Raw genomic sequence first — 21,214 nt, 5'->3', positions numbered from 1 at the left:
GGTTATTAACGTATACCAAAACTAGAAGTGGTCCTAATACCAACATCTGGAGAACACCACTGTATACCTCCCTCCAGTATATAAAAAAAAAACATTCATCACTACCCTCTTTCTGTCCCTTAGCTAATTTCATAGCCATACTCTTTAACTCCATGGCCTTTATTTTGCCAACAAGCCTATATATGGTATTTTATCAAATAACTTTTTGAAAGTCCATATACACATCAACAGCACACTATCCTCATCAGCCATCTCCAAAGAGCTCAATCAAATTATTCAAAGATAATTTGCCTTTAACAATCTGTACAGGTTTCATTTATTAACCCACACTTTTTAAAAGTGCCAATTAATTATGTCTTGGATTATTGACTCTAAAGATTTCCCCACCACCAGTGGACTGTAATTGCCTTGTTTATCCCTCTTTTTGACCAGATATAGTGATGTTGATTGAGGGATAAATATTGGCCAGGACGCTGAGGAGAACGCCCCTACTCTTATTCAAAATAGTGTCATGGGATCTTTTATGTCCACATGAGACCCAGATGGGGCCTTGGCTTAAGGTTTTATCCAAAGGCTGCATCTCTGACAGTGCAGCACTCCCTCAGTACTACACTGGGAGTGTCAGCCTGGATTTTGTGTTCAAATCATTGGAGTGGGACTTGCCTCTGAATTAGATTGACGGTTCGAGAGTGTAGTTTCTGCCCTTTCCTGCTCCTGCTACTGCTCTACTCCTCCTCATTCTCTAGAAAATTTGAAATTATCAGAAGAATCAGAATGTAGAAAAATGTGCGTGACCAGAACCTCGAACCCCCCACTCCCCCCAGCCCAAAAAAATCCACCAAACTCAATTTTGGTATTTTCAATTGAGCACCAGCATCCACTGCTTTCTGGGGGAGAGAGTTCCAGATTCCCACTCCCCTTTGTGTGAAGAAGTGCTTCCTGACATCACCCCTGAACGGCCTGGCTCCAATTTTAAGGTTGTGCCACTTGTTCTGGACTCTCTCCACCAGAGGAAATCTTCTTCTTAGGCAGTCCCTCGGCATTGAGGATGACTTGTATCCACTACGGTTCAGTACGTTTGAACATAGCTAACAAGTCCAATACATTAACCTCAGACTCTACCACATGTGGGGCAGATGACTTTTGAAGAGTTGGATAGGCGAGTTACTTGGGGGTCTGTGCGCTGCTTCTACTGCCTGGACTCGGCTTCTGTGTGCTCCTGTTGAAATCTCACAAGATGTTTGGTACCTTCCCGAATGCACCTTCTCCATTTTGAACGGTCGAGGGAAAGGGAGTCCCATGAGTCGGTGGGTATGTTTGATTTCTTCAGAGATGCTTTGAACACATTACGAAAGCATTTCCTCTGTCCTCTGGGAGCCTTTTGCCACAGTGAAGCTTAGAGTAGAATAGTTGCATCAGGAGCTTGGTGTCAGGCATGCGGGTGATGTGGCCCACCCAGCGAAGATGGCTTTGCGTGATTAGCACCTCAATGCTGGGAATGTTGGCTTGGTGGAGGATGTTGACATTAGACCGCCTATCCTGCCAACGAATGTGAAAGATTTTGCAGAGACAGCATTGGTGGTTTTTCTCCAATGCCTTGAGGTGCCTGCTGTAGATTGTCCAAGTCTCCAAAGCATGTAGGAGCACGGAGATCACAGCAGCCTGGTAAACCATGATCTCGGTCCCGGGTTAGAGGTCCTGGTTCTTGAATATCGTCTTCTGCCATCAGCTGAAGGCAGAGCTGGAACATTGAAGCTGGTGGTTTGTCATCTATGTCTGCCTTCGTTGGGAGGAGACTCCTGAGGTATGGAAAATGGTCCATGCTCTCCAGGGTCTCACTGTGGATCCTGTTGGGGCTGCGGGGGTGCTGTTATGCTATGGGAGTGGGTTGGAAGAGGACATTATTCTGGTTGGTTTAAAGTAAGACCCATCCTCTTGTATGCTTCAGTGAAGGAATCAACGATGACTCGGAGCTCAGTCTCCGAGTGAGGCCACAGACAAGCATCGTTTGTGTACTGAAGCTCAATGACTGAAGTTGGAGTAACCTTTGTTTTGGAGCCGAGGCGACGGAGGTTGAATAATTTCCCATCCATCCTGTAGGTTATCTCCACTCCTGTGGGGAACTTGCTGGAGGTGAAGTGCTAAGTTTTGGTGTAGAAGATGGAGAAGAGGGTTGTTTGATGCCAGACTTCACTGAAACAGGGTCTGTGGTGGTCCCGTTGGTCAGGATTCTGGCTTGCATATTATCATGTAGTATGCCAAGGATGGTAACAAATTTCTGAGGGCAGCCAATCTTGAGGAGGACTCTCCATAAACCCTCATCTTTGACAGATTCAAAGGCTCTCTCTATCTACCCTATTAACTCCTTTAATTATCTTAAACACCTGAACTAGAATAATGCTTAATCTTCTCTACTCGAGGGAATACAAGCCGAGTGCATGCAACCTATTCTCATAATTTTAACCCTCTTAACCTCAGTATCATTCTGGTGAACCTGTGCTACTCCCCCTCCAAGGCCAATATCTCCTTCCTGAGGTGCGGGGCCCAGAACTGAACACAGTTACTCCAGAGGGGGTCTGATCAGAGTTTGATACAACTTAAGGATAACTTTCACCCTTTTGTAGTTCATTTGCGCTAAGGTAACAGCTGTAAATGGTATGTCAGGGTTTTTGACACAGGCTGTTCCAGGAATTTAACTGGATCTAAAATAACAGTGCTTCCCTTTAAATAGCAGATGATTACGCAGTGAAATATGAAGATTGGAGTACGAGCAAAGCTAATGAGTCCTGAGCTTCACATTTCACCCTGGCCTGTTGGATTTTTTGCACTTTCTTTGTGTTAACTCTTGGAACCCTGCACCTCAGCTTTGTGGCTTTCGATTAATCCTGTGGCACTCAGCGGTCGGGCTGATTAGTTCAGTCTGCCTATAAATTCTCTCACATTTAGTCCGAGGTCTGAATGTCCGTGCCCCTGCTTTCTTCCTCTCGGCATCTGATGCTCCCCCGCCCCCAATGCCCCCACATGTGCTGCAGGGCAGTCATTAAAATTGTTGGCAGGTCTGTTGTGAGGTTTTTCTGTCTGAGGAATGCGTTTGAGTGCTAGCTCAGCCGAGTTGGTGGCTCTCCTGCCTCAACCTCACAAGGATCTGTGTCCGAGTCCCACTCTGGGAACACACAATCTTAGCTAACATCACAGTGCTGCGTAGGCAAGGTCCCACCTGTTAGACCCGGCAGAGGCCCCGATCTCTCTGTTCCAAAGCCAACTTTTAAGCTGGGAGCAGTGGGGGGTGGAATTTCGACTTGATTTGACTTCATCCATCTGAACAGCTGTGGCTCAGTGGGTAGCACTCACTCTCCCATCACTGTGTCAGAAGGCCATGGGTTCAAATCCTACTCCAGAGACCTAAACCCATAATCCAAGCTGACGTTCCCAGTGCAGTGCCGGGGGAGCGCCACACTGTCGGAGGGACAGTGCCGAATGAGCGCCGCACTGTCGGAGGGACGGTGCCGAATGAGCGCTGTGCTGTCGGAGGGGCAGTGCCGGGGGAGTGCTGTGCTGTTGCCGGGGGAGTGCTGTGCTGTCAGAAGGACTGTGCTGGGGGAGTGCTGTGCTGTCGGAGGGGCAGTGCGGGGGGAGTGCTGTGCTGTTGGAGAAGCAGTGCCGGGGGAGTGCTGTGCTGTTGGAGGGGCAGTGCCGGGAGAGTGCTGTGCTGTTGGAGGGGCAGTGCCGGGGGAGTTCTGTGCTGTTGGAGGGGCAGTGCTGGGGGAGTGCTGTGCTGTTGGAGGGGCAGTGCCGGGGGAGTGCTGTGCTGTTGGAAGGAAAGTGCTGGGGGATGCTGTGCTGTCAGAGGGGCAGTGCTGGGGGAGTGCTGTGCTGTTGGAGGGGCAGTGCAGGGGGAGTGCTGTGCTGTTGGAGGGGCAGTGCAGTGGGAGTGCTGTGCTGTCGGAGGGGCAGTGCCGGGGGATGCTGTGCTGTCAGAGGGGCAGTGCCGGGGGAGTGCTGTGCTGTTGGAGGGGCAGTGCAGGGGGATGCTGTGCTGTCAGAGGGGCAGTGCAGGGGGAGTGCTGTGCTGTTGGAGGGGCAGTGCCGGGGGAGTGCTGTGCTGTTGAAGGGGCAGTGCCGGGGGAGTGTTATGCTGTCAGCGGGGCAGTGCAGGGGGAGTGCTGTGCTGTTGGAGGGGCAGTGCCGGGGGAGTGCTGCGCTGTTGGAGGGGCAGTGCCGGGGGAGTGTTATGCTGTCAGCGGGGCAGTGCAGGGGGAGTGCTGTGCTGTTGGAGGGGCAGTGCCGGGGGAGTGCTGCGCTGTTGGAGGGGCAGTGCCGGGGGAGTGCTGTGCTGTCAGAGGGGCAGTGCAGGGGGAGTGCTGTGCTGTTGGAGGGGCAGTGCCGAGGGAGTGCTGTGCTGTTGGAGGGGCAGTGCCGGGGGAGTGCTGTGCTGTTGGAGGGGCAGTGCAGGGGGAGTGCTGTGCTGTTGGAGGGGCAGTGCCGGGGGAGTGCTGCGCTGTTGGAGGGGCAGTGCCGGGGGAGTGCTGTGCTGTCAGAGGGGCAGTGCAGGGGGAGTGCTGTGCTGTTGGAGGGGCAGTGCCGGGGGAATGGTGTGCTGTCGGAGGGGCAGTGCCGGGGGAGTGCTGTGCTGTTGGAGGGGCAGTGCCGGGGGAGTGCTGTGCTGTTGGAGGGGCAGTGCAGGGGGAGTGCTGTGCTGTTGGAGGGGCAGTGCCGAGGAAGTGCTGTGCTGTTGGAGGGGCAGTGCAGGGGGAGTGCCGTGCTGTTGGAGGGGCAGTGCCGGGGGAGTGCTGCGCTGTTGGAGGGGCAGTGCCGGGGGAGTGTTATGCTGTTGGAGGGGCAGTGCCGGGGGAGTGCTGCGCTGTTGGAAGGGCAGTGCCGGGGGAGTGCTGTGCTGTTGGAGGGGCAGTGCCGGGGAAGTGCTGTGCTGTTGGAGGGGCAGTGCAGGGGGAGTGCTGTGCTGTTGGAGGGGCAGTGCCGGGGGAGTGCTGCGCTGTTGGAGGGGCAGTGCCGGGGGAGTGTTCTGCTGTCAGCGGGGCAGTGCAGGGGGAGTGCTGTGCTGTTGGAGGGGCAGTGCCGGGGGAGTGCTGCGCTGTTGGAGGCGCAGTGCCGGGGGAGTGCTGTGCTGTCAGAGGGGCAGTGCAGGAGGAGTGCTGTGCTGTTGGAGGGGCAGTGCCGGGGGAGTGTTATGCTGTCAGCGGGGCAGTGCAGGGGGAGTGCTGTGCTGTTGGAGGGGCAGTGCCGGGGGAGTGCTGCGCTGTTGGAGGGGCAGTGCCGGGGGAGTGCTGTGCTGTCAGAGGGGCAGTGCAGGAGGAGTGCTGTGCTGTTGGAGGGGCAGTGCCGGGGGAGTGCTGTGCTGTCGGAGGGGCAGTGCAGGGGGAGTGCTGTGCTGTTGGAGGGGCAGTGCCGGGGGAGTGCTGTGCTGTTGGAGGGGCAGTGCCGGGGGAGTGCTGTGCTGCCGGATGTGCCATCTTTTGGATGTAACATTAAACCAGGTGAATGATCCCATGGCCTCTATTTCAAAGAAGAGCAGAGTGGTTTTCCCTGGTGTCCCGGCCAATATTTATCCCTCAATCACCATCACTAAAACAAATTATTATCACATTGCAGATTGTGACATCCAGCTGTGTGCAAATTGACTGCCGTGGTTTCTCATATTATAACTGTTACTACATTTCGTAAAAGTATCTAATTGGCTGCAAAGCACTTTGGGGCGTCCTGAGGTTGTGAAAGACTCTGTATAAATGCAAGGTGTCATTGCTGTTGTGCTCAGTTCCAATCTCCGAGGCGCAGTCTCTAGACACAATGCTGACAAGAGCCACATGGTCGACTTGAAGTCTGAGAGGGTCGAGTAATGAGAAAATGTGAACTCTTCAGCTTTGAAAGGAAGAGGCTGTGTAGATGAATACGGTGACATGGGAAAGGTGAACAATGAGCATTAATTCAAATTAAAGTGGGACAAGGGGACCCATTGGGAAAGTGGAAGGAGTGGGGTTTGAGGGCAATAATTCTAGAACTTGGTGTGATGGGCTGTAGGTTTATCTGGCAAGCAAGAACTTGGTTTAAAGTGTGTCTACTTCAACGCCAGGAGCATCCGGAATAAGGTGGGTGAGCTTGCAGCATGGGTTGGTACCTGGGATCTCGATGTTGTGGCCATTTCGGAGACATGGGTAGAGCAGGGGCAGGAATGGATGTTGCAGGTTCCGGAATTTAGATGTTTCAGTAAGAACAGGGAAGATGGTAAAAGAGGGGGGGGGGGTGTGGCATTGTTAATCAAGGAGAGTATTACAGCGGCAGAAAGGACGTTTGAGGACTCGTCTACTGAGGTAGTATGGGCCGAGGTTAGAAACAGGAGAGGAGAGGTCACCCTGTTGGGAGTCTTTTATAGACCTCCGAATAGTTCCAGAGATGTAGAGGAAAGGATAGCGAAGATGATTCTCGACAGGGGCGAGAGTAACAGAGTAGTTGTTATGGGGGACTTTAACTTTCCAAATATTGACTGGAAATATGCTAGTTCGAGTACTTTAGATGGGTCAGTTTTTGTCCAGTGTTTGCAGGAGGGTTTTCTGACACAGTATGTAGACAGGCCAACCAGGGGCGATGCCACATTGGATTTGGTACTGGGAAATGAACCCGGCCAGGTGTTAGATTTAGATGTAGGTGAGCACTTTGGTGATAGTGATCACAATTCGGTTAGGTTTACCTTAGCGATGGGCAGGGACAGGTATATACCGCAGGGCAAGAATTATAGCTGGGGGAAAGGAAATTATGATGCGATTAGGCAAGATTTGGGATGCGTAGGATGGGGAAGGAAACTGCAGGGGATGGGCACAATCGAAATGTAGAGCTTATTCAAGGAGCAGCTACTGCGTGTCCTTGATAAGTATGTACCTGTCAGGCAGGGAGGAAGTTGTCGAGTGAGGGAACCGTGGTTTACTAAAGAAGTTGAAGCGCTTGTCAGGAGGAAGAAGAAGGCTTATGTTAGGATGAGACGTGAAGGCTCAGTTAGGGCGCTTGAGAGCTACAAGCTAGCCAGGAAGGATCTAAAGGGAGAGCTAAGAAGAGCAAGGAGAGGACACGAGAAGTCATTGGCCGATAGGATCAAGGAAAACCCTAAGGCTTTCTATAGGTATATCAGGAATAAAAGAATGACTAGAGTTAGATTAGGGCCAATCAAGGATCGTAGTGGGAAGTTGTGTGTGGAATCAGAGGAGATAGGGGAAGCGTTAAATGAATATTTTTCGTCAGTATTTACAGTAGAGAAAGAAAATGTTGTCGAGGAGAATACTGAGATTCAGACTACTAGGCTAGATGGGATTGAGGTTCACAAGGAGGAGGTGTTATCAATTTTGGAAAGTGTGAAAATAGATAAGTCCCCTGGGCCAGATGGGATTTATCCTAGGATTCTCTGGGAAGCCAGGGAGGAGATTGCAGAGCCTTTGTCCTTGATCTTTATGTCGTCATTGTCGACAGGAATAGTGCCGGAAGACTGGAGGATAGCAAATGTTGTCCCCTTGTTCAAGAAGGGGAGTAGAGACAGCCCTGGTAATTATAGACCTGTGAGCCTTACTTTGGTTGTGGGTAAAATGTTGGAAAAGGTTATAAGAGACAGGATTTATAATCATCTTAAAAAGAATAAGTTCATTAGCGATAGTCAGCACGGTTTTGTGAAGGGTAGGTCGTGCCTCACAAACCTTATTGAGTTTTTCGAGAAGGTGACCAAACAGGTGGATGAGGGTAAAGCAGTGGATGTGGTGTATATGGATTTCAGTAAGGCGTTTGATAAGGTTCCCCACGGTAGGCTATTGCAGAAAATACGGAAGTATGGGATTGAAGGTGATTTAGTGCTTTGGATCAGAAATTGGCTAGCTGAAAGAAGACAGAGGGCAAATGTTCATCCTGGAGTTTAGTTACTAGTGGTGTACTGCAAGGATCTGTTTTGGGGCCACTGCTGTTTGTCATTTTTATAAATGACCTGGAAGAGGGTGTAGAAGGGTGGGTTAGTAAATTTGCGGATGACACGAAGGTCGGTGGAGTTGTGGATAGTGCCGAAGGATGTTGTAGGTTACAGAGGGACATAGGTAGGCTGCAGAGCTGGGCTGAGAGATGGCAAATGGAGTTTAGTGCGGAAAAGTGTGAGGTGATTCACTTTGGAAGGAGTAACAGGAATGCAGAGTACTGGGCTAATGGGAAGATTCTTGGTAGTGTAGATGAACAGAGAGATCTTGGTGTCCAGGTACATAAATCTCTGAAAGTTGCTACCCAGGTTAATAGGGCTGTTAAGAAGGCATATGGTGTGTTAGCTTTTATTAGTAGGGGGATCGAGTTTCGGAGCCACGAGGTCATGCTGCAGCTGTGCAAAACTCTGGTGAGACCGCACCTGGAGTATTGCGTGCAGTTCTGGTCACCGCATTATAGGAAGGATGTGGAAGCTTTGGAAAGGGTGCAGAGGAGATTTACTAGGATGTTGCCTGGTATGGAGGGAAGGTCTTATGAGGAAAGGCTGAGGGACTTGAGGTTGTTTTCGTTGGAGAGAAGGAGGAGGAGAGGTGACTTAATAGAGACATATAAGATAATCAGAGGGTTGGACAGGGTGGATAGTGAGAGTCTTTTTCCTCGGATGGTGATGGCAAACATTAGGGGACATAGCTTTAAGTTGAGGGGTGATAGATATAGGACAGATGTTAGAGGTAGTTTCTTTACTCAGAGAGTAGTAGGGGCGTGGAACGCCCTGCCTGCAGCAGTAGTAGACTCGCCAACTTTAAGGGCATTTAAATGGTCATTGGAAAGACATATGGATGAAAATGGAACAGTGTAGGTCAGATAGTTTCACAGGTCGGCGCAACATCGAGGGCCGAAGGGCCTGTACTGCGCTGTAATGTTCTAATTCTAATTCTAATTCTAATGTGGCGAATTGGTTGAATGAATGAATGGAGTCTTCGCTGTTTATCTCTGAATTTACTATTTTTTTGTCCCCTAGCCTTAAAGTTGAAAGCTGACGATCTGGGCCATTGCATCACCCAAACTCAGAGCATTGGATGTCTGTTTTAGTTTGAACATGAAGTGACAGGCACGAATGCAAGGTAGTTCCTCAGTCCATCCTGAATTTACATGGTTAAATTTGAAAAGTTGGAAGACAAGAAATAAATCCGAGGTGTGTGAAATGCTGGCAATTTGCCTGTGTCCAATCATTGTAAAGTCACTTGGGAACAATATCACAAAGCATCCAAATAGTTACCAAGTGATCGGCATTTTTAAAATTATTAAAGTCTGCCAAGCTTCTAATTAAAAATTGACTGAGACTTTAAAGTGCAAGTTAAATGCAAAATCTCAGCATGGAATTTCTGGCATTTAAAGGTCTTCGCCAATAAATCGAATCTTTCAAGAGAACTTTTAAAATGGTAGGTGTTGTACCCGGAGCAAGGGGGAAGGAAATTCAGGGACATCCTCTGACTGAAAGGGTATTCGAACTGTGGACCATAACCAGGCCAGATCAACAGCTTGCATTTATATAGCACCTTTAATGCCGTAAAACGGCCCAAGGTAGGCGGTGGCGTAGTGGTATTCTCACTGGACTAGTAACCCAGAGACCCAGGGTATTCCTCTGGGGACATGGGTTCGAATCCCACCACAGCAGAAGATGGAATTTGAACTTAATAAAATAAAATCTGGAATTAAAAACTAGTCTAATGATGGCCATGAAACCATTGTCGATTGTGACTCCAGACCCACAGCAATGTGGTTAACTCTTACATGCCCTCTGAAATGGCCTAGCAAGCCACTCAGTTGTATCTAACCGCTACGAAGTCTATAAAAAGGAATGAAACCGGACGGACCACCTGGCATCGACCTAGGCACCGGAAACGACAACGGCAAACCCAGCCCTGTCGACCCTGCAAAGTCCTCCTTACTAACATCTGGGGGCTTGTGCCAAAGTTGGGAGAGCTGTCCCACAGACTCGTCAAGCAACAGCCTGACATAGTCATACTCACGGAATCATACCTTACAGACAATGTCCCAGACACTGCCATCACCATCCCCGGGTATGTCCTGTCCAACCGGCAGGACAGACTCACCAGAGGTGGTGGCACAGTGGTATACAGTAGGGAGGGAGTTGCCCTGGGAGTCCTCAACGTCGACTCCGGACCTCATGAAGTCTCATGGCATCAGTTTAAATATGGGCAAGGTAACCTCCTACTGATTACCACCTACCGCCCTCCCTCAGCTGATGACTCAGTCCTCCTCCATGTTGAACACCACTTGGAGGAAGCTCTGAGGGTGGCAAGGGCACAAAATGTACTCTGGGTGGGGGACTTCAATGTCCATCACCATGAGTGGCTCAGTAGCACCACTACTGACCGAGCTGGCCGAGTCCTAAAGGACATGGCTGCTAGACTGGGTCTGCGGCAGGTGGTGGGGGAACCAACACGAGGGAAGAACATACTCGACCTCGTCCTCCCCAATCTGCCTGCCGCGGATGCATCTGTCCATGACAGTATTGGTAGGAGTGACCACCGCACAGTCCTTGTGGAGACGAAGTCCTGCCTTCACATTGAGGATACCGTCCATCGTGTTGTGTGGCACTATCACCATGCTGAATGGGATAGATTTTGAACAGATCTAGCAATGCAAAACTGGGCATCCTTGAGGCGCTGTGGGCCATCAGCAGAAGCAGAATTGTACTCAACCACAATCTGTAACCTCATGGCCCGGCATATCCCCCACTCTACCATTACCATGAAGCCAGGAGACCAACCCTGGTTCAATGAAGAGTGCAGGAGGGCATGCCAGGAGCAGCACCAGGCATACCTCAAAATGAGGTGTCAACCTGGTGAAGCTACAACCCAGGACTACTTGCATGCCAAACTGCGTAAGCAGCATGCAATAGACAGAGCTAAGCGATCCCATAACCAACGGATCAGACCTAAGTTCTGCAGTCCTGCCACATCCAGCCGTGAATGGTGGTGGACAATTAAACAACTAACTGGAGGAGGTGGCTCCACAAATATCCCCATCCTCAATGATGGGGGAGCCCAGCACATCAGTGCGAAAGATAAGGCTGAAGCATTTGCAACAATCTTCAGCCAGAAGTGCCGAGTTGATGATCCATCTCGGCCTCCTCCTGAAGTCCCCAGCATCACAGATGCCAAACTTCAGCCAATTCGATTCACTCCACGTGATATCAAGAAACGACTGAAGGCACTGGATACTGCAAAAGCTATGGGCCCTGACAATAATCCGGCAATAGTACTGAAGACCTGTGCTCCAGAACTTGCCGCGTCCCTAGCCAAGCTGTTCCAGTACAGCTACAACACTGGCATCTACCCTGCAATGTGGAAAATTGCCCAGGTATGTCCCGTACACAAAAAGCAGGACAAGTCCAACCCGGCCAATTACCGCCCCATTAGCCTACTCTCAATCATCAGTAAAGTGATGGAAGGTGTCATCAACAGTGCCATCAAGCGGCACTTGCTTAGCAACAACCTGCTCAGTGATGCTCAGTTTGGGTTCCGCCAGGGCCACTCAGCTCCTGACCTCATTACAGCCTTGGTTCAAACATGGACAAAAGAGCTGAACTCAAGAGGTGAGGTGAGAGTGACTGCCCTTGACATCAAGGCAGCATTTGACCGAGTATGGCATCAAGGAGCCCTAGCAAAACTGAGGTGAATGGGAATCAGGGGGAAAACCCTCCGCTGGCTGGAGTCATACCTAGCGCAAAGGAAGATGGTTGTGGTTGTTGGAGGTCAATCATCTGAGCTCCAGGACATCACTGCAGGAGTACCTCAGGGTAGTGTCCTCGGCCTAACCATCTTTAGCTGCTTCATCAATGACCTTCCTTCAATCATAAGGCCAGAAATGGGAATGTTCACTGATGATTGCACAATGTTCAGCACCATTCGCAACTCCTCAGATACTGAAGCAGTCTGTGTAGAAATGCAGCAAGACCTGGACAATATCCAGGCTTGGGCTGATAAGTGGCAAGTAACATTTGCGCCACACAAGTGCCAGGCAATGACCATCTCCAACAAAAGAGAATCTAACCATCTCGCCTTGACACTCAACGGCATTACCATCGCTGAAACCCCCACTATCAACATCCTAGGGGCTACCATTGACCGAAAACTGAACTGGAGTAGCCATATAAATACCCTGGCTACAAGAGCAGGTCAGAGGCTGGGAATCCTGAGGCGAGTAACTCACCTCCTGACTCCCCAAAGCCTGTCCACCATCTACAAGGCACATGTCAGGAGTGTGATGGAATACTCTCCACTTGCCTGGATGGGTGCAGCTCCAACAACACTCAAGAAGCTCGACACCATCCAGGACAAAGCGGCCCGTTTGATTTGCACCCCATCTACAAACATTCACTCCCTCCACCACCGACGCACAGTGGCAGCAGTGTGTACCATCTACAAGATGCACTGCAGCAATGCACCAAGGCTCCTTCGAAAGCACCTTCCAAACACGCGACCTCTACCAACTAGAAGGACAAGGGCAGCAAATACATGGGAACACGCCACCTGCAAGATCCCCTCCAAGTCACACACCATCCTGACTTGGAACTATATCACTGTTCCTTCACTGTCGCTGGGTCAAAATCCTGGAACTCCCTTCCTAACAGCACTGTGGGTGTCCCTACCCCACATGGACTGCAGTGGTTCAAGAAGGCTGCTCCCCACCACCTTCTCGAGGGCAATTAGGGATGGGCAATAAATGCTGGCCTGGCCAGTGACACCCACAACCCATGAATGAATTTTAAAAAAAGGAGAGATTATTGAACAAAATCTGACACCGAGCCACATCAGGAGATATTAGGACAGGGCATTAAAAGCTTGGTCAAAGGGGGAGGTTTTAATGAGTGTCTTAAAGTAGGAAAGTGAGGTAGAGAGCTGGAGAGGTTTAGGGAGGGAATTCCAGAGATTAGGGCCCAGGCAGCAGAAGGCACAGCTGCCAACAGAAGCGGGGGGATGCACAAGAGGCCAGAATTGAAGGAGTGCAGAGATCTTGGAAGATTGTTAGGGCTAGAGTAGGTTACAGAGATGGGGAGGGGGTGAGGCCATGGAGGGACTTAAAAATAAGGATGAGAATTTTATGTTTGAGATGTTGGATAGGGAGCCAGTGCTGGTCAGCGAGCACAGGGGTTGATCAGGGCAGGCACTGCAATAGGGTGAATGAAATGGGTAGAGGTGATTGAGCAAAACCAGTGCAAAGGTGGGGTAGAGATTACCCAAAAGAGATGACTTGTTGCTTATATAACAGTTAAGAACAGGGCATGAATTGAGAGGGCTCCTAATGTCATGATAATAATGCAGTCAAAAGGAGCACACAGGCAGAATTAAATCCACTGCTTAACTGCACACACTGTGACTGTAGTAAACCTGAGGACTGGGAGGATGTTAGAATGCAGCAAAGGAGGACCAATAACGATAAAATATGAATGTAATCTAGCAAAAAATATAAAAATGGACTGTAAAAACTTCTATAGGTATGTAAAAAGGAAACATTTGGCTAAGACAAATGTGGGTCCATTACAGGCAGAGTCAGGAGAATTTATCATGGGGAATAGAGAAATGGCAGAGAAACTAAATGATTACTTTGTGTCTGTCTTCACTGAGGAAGATACAAGAAATCTCCAAGAATTAGAGATCCAAGAGACTAGGGAGAATGAAGAATTGAAGGAAATTCGTATTAGTATTGGAGAAATTAATGGGGCTGATAGTTGATAAGTCCCCAGATCCCAGAGTGTTGAAAGAGGTCGCTATGGAAATAGTAGATGCATTGGTGATCATCTTCCAAAATTCTATAGATTCTGGAGCAGTTCCTGCAGATTGGAAGGTCGCAAATGTCACCCCACTAGTTAAGAAGGGAGGGAGAGAGAAAACAGGGAACTACAGACCTGTTAGCCTTACATCAGTCATTGGGAAAATGCTGGAGTCTATTCTAAAGGATGTGATAAATGGACACTTGGATAATAATGATCTGATTGGGCAGAGTCAACATGGATTTATGAATGGGAAATCATGTTTGACAAACCTGTTGGAGTTTTTTGAGGATGTTACTAACAGAAATAATAAAGGGGAGTCGGTGGACGTGGTATACTTGGATTTTCAAAAGGCTTTTGATAAAGTCCCCCACAGGAGGTTGGTTAGCAAAATTAAAGCACATGAAATAGGAGGTAATATACTGGCATGGATTAAAGATTGGTTAACAGGCAGAAAACAGAGAGTAGGAATAAACGAGTCATTCTTGCATTGGCAGGTTGTGACTAGTGGGGTACCGCAGGGATCAGTGCTTGGGCCCCAATGTTCACAATATATATCAATGATTTGGATGTGGGGACCAAATGTAATATTTCCAAGTTCACGGATGACACAAAACTAGGTGGGAATGTGTGTTGTGAGGAAGATGCAAAGCAGCTTCAAGGGGATTTGGATAGGCTTAGTGAATGTGGCAGATGGAATGTAATGTGGAAAAATGTGAGGTTATCCACTTTGGTAGGAGGAATAGATGTGCAGAGTATTTCTTAAATGGTACGAGATTAGAAAGTGTAGATGTACACCGGGACCTGGGTGTCCTTGTCAATAAGACACTGAAAACTAACATGCAGGTGCAGCAAGCAATTAAGAAGGCTAATGGTATGTTAGCCTTTATCGCAAGAGGATTTGAGTACAGGAGTAGTGAAGTCTTACCTCAATTGTATAGAACCTTGGTTAGACCCCACCTGCAGTACTGTGAGCAGTTTTGGTCCCCTTACCTTAGGAAGGATATTGCCATAGAGGGAGTGCAATGGAGGTTCACCAGACTTGTTCCCGGCATGGTGGGAATGAGATTGGGGAAACTGGGCCTGTATTCTCTAGAGTTTTGAAGAATGAGAGGTGATCTCATTGAAACCTACAAAATACTTAAAGGGATAGACAGGGTAGATACAGCTAAGATGTTTTCCCTGGTTGGGGAAACCAGGGGACACAATTTCAAAATAAAGGGGAAGTCACTTAGGACAGAGATGACATAAAAACGAATATGGGGATAGTGTGGGAAAAAGGCATTGAAGTGGATGATCGGCCATGGTTGTGTTGAGTGGCGGAGCAGGCTCGATGGGCTGAATGGCCTACTCCTGCGTTCCTATGTAACAAGGCAAGGGATTTACTTTAGAGGAACTCCCTACGGATTTACACGAGGAGATTCCAAGCTTTGCCATTGTGGACAGTTCGGTATTTACCACGGCACCACATATAAACTTTACAAAGGTTGCTGGTACAGATGAATTACATCAAATGTACAGGACAGAAACAGCCAATTCTGCCTGTCAGATCTATGAAAGTGTTCAAACTGTGCATGAGCCTTCTTCCACCCTAATTGCCTTTCTGCTGCCTTGTACCTCCTCTGTCTATTTCTAGTCTGGAGAGGTGCTGTCTTTCAAATGGTCGTTAAACCAAGGCCAGCATGTACTTAATTGGCTGAAAAGTGCATTGAAATATCACAAGGTTCTGAACGTCATAGCACTCACCCTGGCATCCACACACAGCGCTCCCTGTAGTACTGGAGACAGTATACACCCTGGCACCCACGCACAGTGCCCCCTGTAGTGCTGAAGACAGTAGACACCCTGGCACCCACACACAGCGCTCTCTGTAGTACTGAAGACAGTGTACACCCTGGCACCCACGCACAGTGCCCCCTGTAGTACTGAAGACAGTGTACACCCTGGCATCCACACACAGCGCTCCCTGTAGTACTGAAGACAGTGTACACACTGGCACCCACACACAGCGCTCCCTGGAGTACTGGAGACAGTATGCACCCTGGCACCCACACACAGCGCTCCCTGTAGTACTGGAGACAGTATGCACCCTGGCACCCACACACAGCGCTCCCTGTAGTACTGGAGACAGTATACACCCTGGCACCCACGCACAGTGCCCCCTGTAGTACTGAAGACAGTGTACACCCTGGCACCCACACACAGCGCTCCCTGTAGTACTGGAGACAGTATACACCCTGGCACCCACGCACAGTGCCCCCTGTAGTACTGAAGACAGTGTACACACTGGCATCCACACACAGCGCTCCCTGTAGTACTGGAGACAGTATACACCCTGGCACCCATGCACAGCACCCCCTGTAGTGCTGGAGACAGTATGCACCCTGGCACCCACACACAGCGCTCCCTGTAGTACTGGAGACAGTATGCACCCTGGCACCCACACACAGCGCTCCCTGTAGTACTGGAGACAGTATACACCCTGGCACCCACGCACAGTTCCCCCTGTAGTACTGAAGACAGTGTACACCCTGGCACCCACACACAGCGCTCCCTGTAGTACTGGAGACAGTATACACCCTGGCACCCACGCACAGTGCCCCCTGTAGTACTGAAGACAGTGTACACACTGGCATCCACACACAGCGCTCCCTGTAGTACTGGAGACAGTATACACCCTGGCACCCATGCACAGCACCCCCTGTAGTGCTGGAGACAGTATACACCCTGGCACCCACACACGGCACCCCCTGTGGTACTGGAGACAGTATACACCCTGGCACCCACACACAGCGCCCCCTGTGGTACTGGAGACAGTATACACCCTGGCACCCAAACACAGCGCTCTCTGTAGTACTGAAGACAGTATACACCCTGGCATCCACACACAGCGCTCCCTGTAGTACTGGAGACAGTATGCACCCTGGCACCCACGCACAGTGCCCCCTGTAGTACTGAAGACAGTGTACACACTGGCATCCACACACAGCGCTCCCTGTAGTACTGGAGACAGTATGCACCCTGGCACCCACACACAGCGCTCCCTGTAGTACTGGAGACAGTATGCACCCTGGCACCCACACACAGCGCTCCCTGTAGTACTGGAGACAGTATACACCCTGTCACCCACGCACAGTGCCCCCTGTAGTACTGAAGACAGTGTCCACCCTGGCATCCACACACAGCGCTCCCTGTAGTACTGAAGACAGTGTCCACCCTGGCATCCACACACAGCGCTCCCTGTAGTACTGAAGACAGTGTACACACTGGCATCCACACACAGCGCTCCCTGTAGTACTGGAGACAGTATACACCCTGGCACCCACGCACAGCACTCCCTGTAGTACTGAAGACAGTATACACCCTGTCACCCAAACACAGTGTCCCATGTAGGACTGGAGACAGTATACACCCTGGCACCCACACACAGCGCTCCCTGTAGTACTGAAGACAGTAGACACCCTGGCACCCACACACAGCGCTCCCTGTAGTACTGAAGACAATATACGCCCTGGCACCCACAGATAGCACCCCCTGTAGAACTGGAGACAGTATACACCCTGGCACCCACGCACAGCACCCCCTGTAGTGCTGGAGACAGTAGACACCCTGGCACCCACACACAGCACCCCCTGTGGTACTGGAGACAGTATACACCCTGGCACCCACACACAGCGCCCCCTGTGGTACTGGAGACAGTATACACCCTGGCACTCAAACACAGCACCCCCTGTGGTACTGGAGACAGTATACACCCTGGCACCCACAGATAGCACCCCCTGTAGTACTGGAGACAGTATACACCCTGGCACTCACGCACAGCGCCCCCTGTAGTGCTGGAGACAGTAGACACCCTGGCACTCACGCACAGCGCCCCCTGTGGTACTGGAGACAGTATACACCCTGGCACCCACACAAAGCGCTCCCTGTGGTACTGGAGACAGTATACACCCTGGCACCCACGCACAGCACCCCCTGTAGTGCTGGAGACAGTATACACCCTGGCACCCACACAAAGCGCTCCCTGTGGTACTGGAGACAGTATACACCCTGGCACCCACGCACAGCACCCCCTGTGGTACTGGAGACAGTGTACACCCTGGCACCCATACACAGCGCTCCCTGTGGTACTGGAGACAGTGTACACCCTGGCACCCACACACAGCGCCCCCTGTAGTACTGGAGACAGTATGCACCCTGGCACTTACACACAGCACTCCCTGTAGTACTGGAGACAGTATACACCCTGGCACCCACACACAGCGCCCCTTGTGGTACTGGAGACAGTGTACACCCTGGCACCCACACACAGCGCTCCCTGTGGTACTGGAGACAGTATACACCCTGGCACCCACACACAGCGCCCCTTGTGGTACTGGAGACAGTGTACACCCTGGCACCCACACACAGCGCTCCCTGTAGTACTGGAGACAGTATGCACCCTGGCACTCACGCACAGCGCCCCCTGTAGTGCTGGAGACAGTAGACACCCTGGCACCCACACACAGTGCCCCCTGTAGAACTGGAGACAGTGTACACCCTGGCACCCACACACAGCGCTCCCTGTAGTACTGGAGACAGTATGCACCCTGGCACCCACACACAGTGCCCCCTATAGTACTGGAGACAGTATACACCCTGGCACCCACACACTGTGCCCCCTGTAGTACTGGAGACAGTATACACCCTGGCACCCACACACAGCGCTCCCTGTAGTACTGGAGACAGTATGCACCCTGGCACCCACACACAGCGCTCCCTGTAGTACTGGAGACAGTATGCACCCTGGCACCCACACACATCGCCCCCTGTAGTACTGGAGACAGTATGCACCCTGGCACCCACACACAGCGCCCCCTGTAGTACTGGAGACAGTATGCACCCTGGCACCCACACACAGCGCCCCCTGTAGTACTGGAGACAGTATGCACCCTGGCACCCACACACAGCGCCCCCTGTAGTACTGGAGACAGTATGCACCCTGGCACCCACACACTGCACCCCCTGTTGTACTGGAGACAGTATGCACGCAGACACACAGATCACACCCTAGCCAGGTCATGTAACTTCTAATTTAATTAATTAGCTGCTTTGTGAATGATCGATTGGGTGAAGATACAACTGCATGAAGCTGGGAACTGTACTTTTCAGCTAAATTACACAACACAAAGAAAATTAATAGGTTACAAAAATCAACAAAACTTAAGTTTTCGGGCTGTGGTATGGTATTAGCTCTGCACCGTAGCCAGTCCCCACCTCGAGCGAATGGAAGAAATTGCACTGAACCCTTTGGCCACCTTGGGAGCAGCATAGTTCCACCTCCCCCTTACTGCTGCTCCATTATATTCTTTTGGGCCTCCTTATCTCGAGAGACAATGGATACGCGCCTGGAGGTGGTCAGTGGTTTGTGAAGCAGCGCCTGGAGTGGCTATAAAGGCCAATTCTGGAGTAACAGGCTCTTCCACAGGTGCTGCAGAGAAATTTGTTTGTTGGGGCTGTTGCACAGTTGGCTCTCCCCTTGCGCCTCTGTCTTTTTTCCTGCCAACTACTAAGTCTCTTCGACTCGCCACAATTTAGCCCTGTCTTTATGGCTGCCCGCCATATACAGTGCTTCAAATGAACTCGAGCAGGCACCTCACGATCACAAGAATGTAGCAAGAGTGAAAGATTCATGAGCTGGATCTAGCTTGGGGTGCGAGACAGGTGAGAGTTGGTTCCACCTTCTGCAAGTTCTCTTGAACCACCCAACAAATGCCAGGGATACGACTGGCTTCAATTCCGCAATATCCCTTTTATTTGTTGATTTATGTTGTCAACTGACTGCCCACGATTACAAAATTACAGGTGGGTGATTCACTCAGCTTGATTAAAATAAAAGAGAAATGCAATCATTAAACACCTTATCACTTTCGAAACTTCCTAACTCTGCTTTAACCAGTGTTATGCAACACTGAATGCATGCCTGAACCCACAGCCTTGGTAACCCAGCACTCCCTCCACTCAGTGCTGCACCGAGAGTCACTCTATATTATATAGTTATATCCTGTAGTTTCATGAGACCCACAACCTTCCAGTTCACAGGTAACTCTGTTACTAACTGAACGAAACTAACATAATGCTGGGTTTAATTTTATTTGGTTCACTCACTCCCAGATTAGCATAAGGAATTGCTCCAGTATCCCTGCTCTCTTTATCCACATTCTCCAGTATCCTACTGCTATTATCCACATTCTCCAGTATCCTACTGCTATTATCCACATTCTCAAGACTCCCATCTCCTGTATCTACACAGTCCCATCAAACCCCCAGGACAGGTACAGCACTGGGATTGGCTGCTCTCTGATTTGGGAGCCTGAGTGCATCAACGAGGTGCAGCTGACTGTGGCTGTGTGCACAGGTTGGAGGCTGCAGGCTGTGTGACTGCTGCATGAGGGAGATTCAAACTGAAACAAAAGTTTTTTCCAAATTTCAACAAAGGAAGGAAGGCGAAGAACTGGAAGTTCTTTTGTGATTTTGTTTTATCCTGAAGTCTTTTTCATTGATTGTTGGGGGTGGGGAAAAGAAGAGACCTGAAGACCTTGGGTGGGGGTGTATTGTTCAATAGGGAGCTCCTGTGTTTAACATCTTTGTATAGGGAGCTCCCTCCCCACCCCAACTACTAAGCCTGGGACAGCTGGAGCTGCCCAGGTGAAGAGACTTCTCTTATCTGAACATCGAAGGAGGCGTGTGCCTTGGCAGCTTACAGTTGACCCAGGTGAAGACATCACCCCACCCTCCCAACTGGAAGACCAGCTACAAGACTTCTTTAAAATACCAACAAAGACTGATTCCTCCTGGCCTTCCTCTCCCTCAGCCTCTTCCCCTGTGCTACATCCTTTAAGTGTTGCTTTTTTGATTTATTGTATTTGCTCTTTTTTTTTCTCTCAACAAAGTGCCTGTAACTCTTCTACCCCATGACTTCTCAGTCCTCTCCGTGGCGGGGCCCTCCTATGCTGCAGCAGCTGCGACAGCTGCTCCTGTGGCCCCGTCACCATTTAAAATCTTACATCAAAGCATGGGGTGAAGAGTTCCACCCATCCTAATATGACTATTGAGGCTTGCAATGGCCGTGGTTCTCGGCCCCTCGGCCATTGTTGCAGCCTCAAAGATGTATGGGAAGGCTGTGTTCTTCCTGAAGACCGAGCGGGCTGTGTCCCTCGCCCTAAGTACGGGGTTCACAGTGGGTGGGATTTTCCTGCCAGTGGACCCTCTGGGGGCCACTGCGCATCGGGTAATCTTGTCGAACGTCCCACCCTTCATTCCTGATGAGCTCCTCCTCCCCCACCTACACCATCTGGGGGAGGTGAGGTCAGGGATCACCCCAGTCCCGCTCGGTCTTCGGGAGCACAGCCTCCGACATGTCTACTCCTTCCGCCGCCAGCTATTCATGCAGCTTGTCTTGGAGGTCTTGGA

The 21,214-nt window shown here is 50.4% G+C and overlaps 1 long non-coding RNA gene across 3 annotated transcripts in view; it reads left to right on the top strand.

Moving 5' to 3' along the window:
- Window positions 1-9,234, top strand: part of LOC137380430 (uncharacterized) — a 31,138-nt gene extending 21,904 nt beyond the window's left edge. For all 3 annotated transcript variants that reach the window (XR_010977024.1, XR_010977022.1, XR_010977023.1), the window contains one exon: window positions 8,981-9,234. This is a non-coding gene — a long non-coding RNA (uncharacterized lncRNA). The remainder of the gene's footprint in view (window positions 1-8,980) is intronic.
- Window positions 9,235-21,214: the final 11,980 nt, after the last annotated feature.

This window comes from Heterodontus francisci, chromosome 19 (assembly GCF_036365525.1).
Source record: "Heterodontus francisci isolate sHetFra1 chromosome 19, sHetFra1.hap1, whole genome shotgun sequence".
Lineage (NCBI taxonomy): Eukaryota > Metazoa > Chordata > Chondrichthyes > Heterodontiformes > Heterodontidae > Heterodontus > Heterodontus francisci.
The sequence above is the reverse complement of the archived record's forward strand: the minus strand, read 5'-3'. Positions and strand labels throughout refer to the sequence as shown.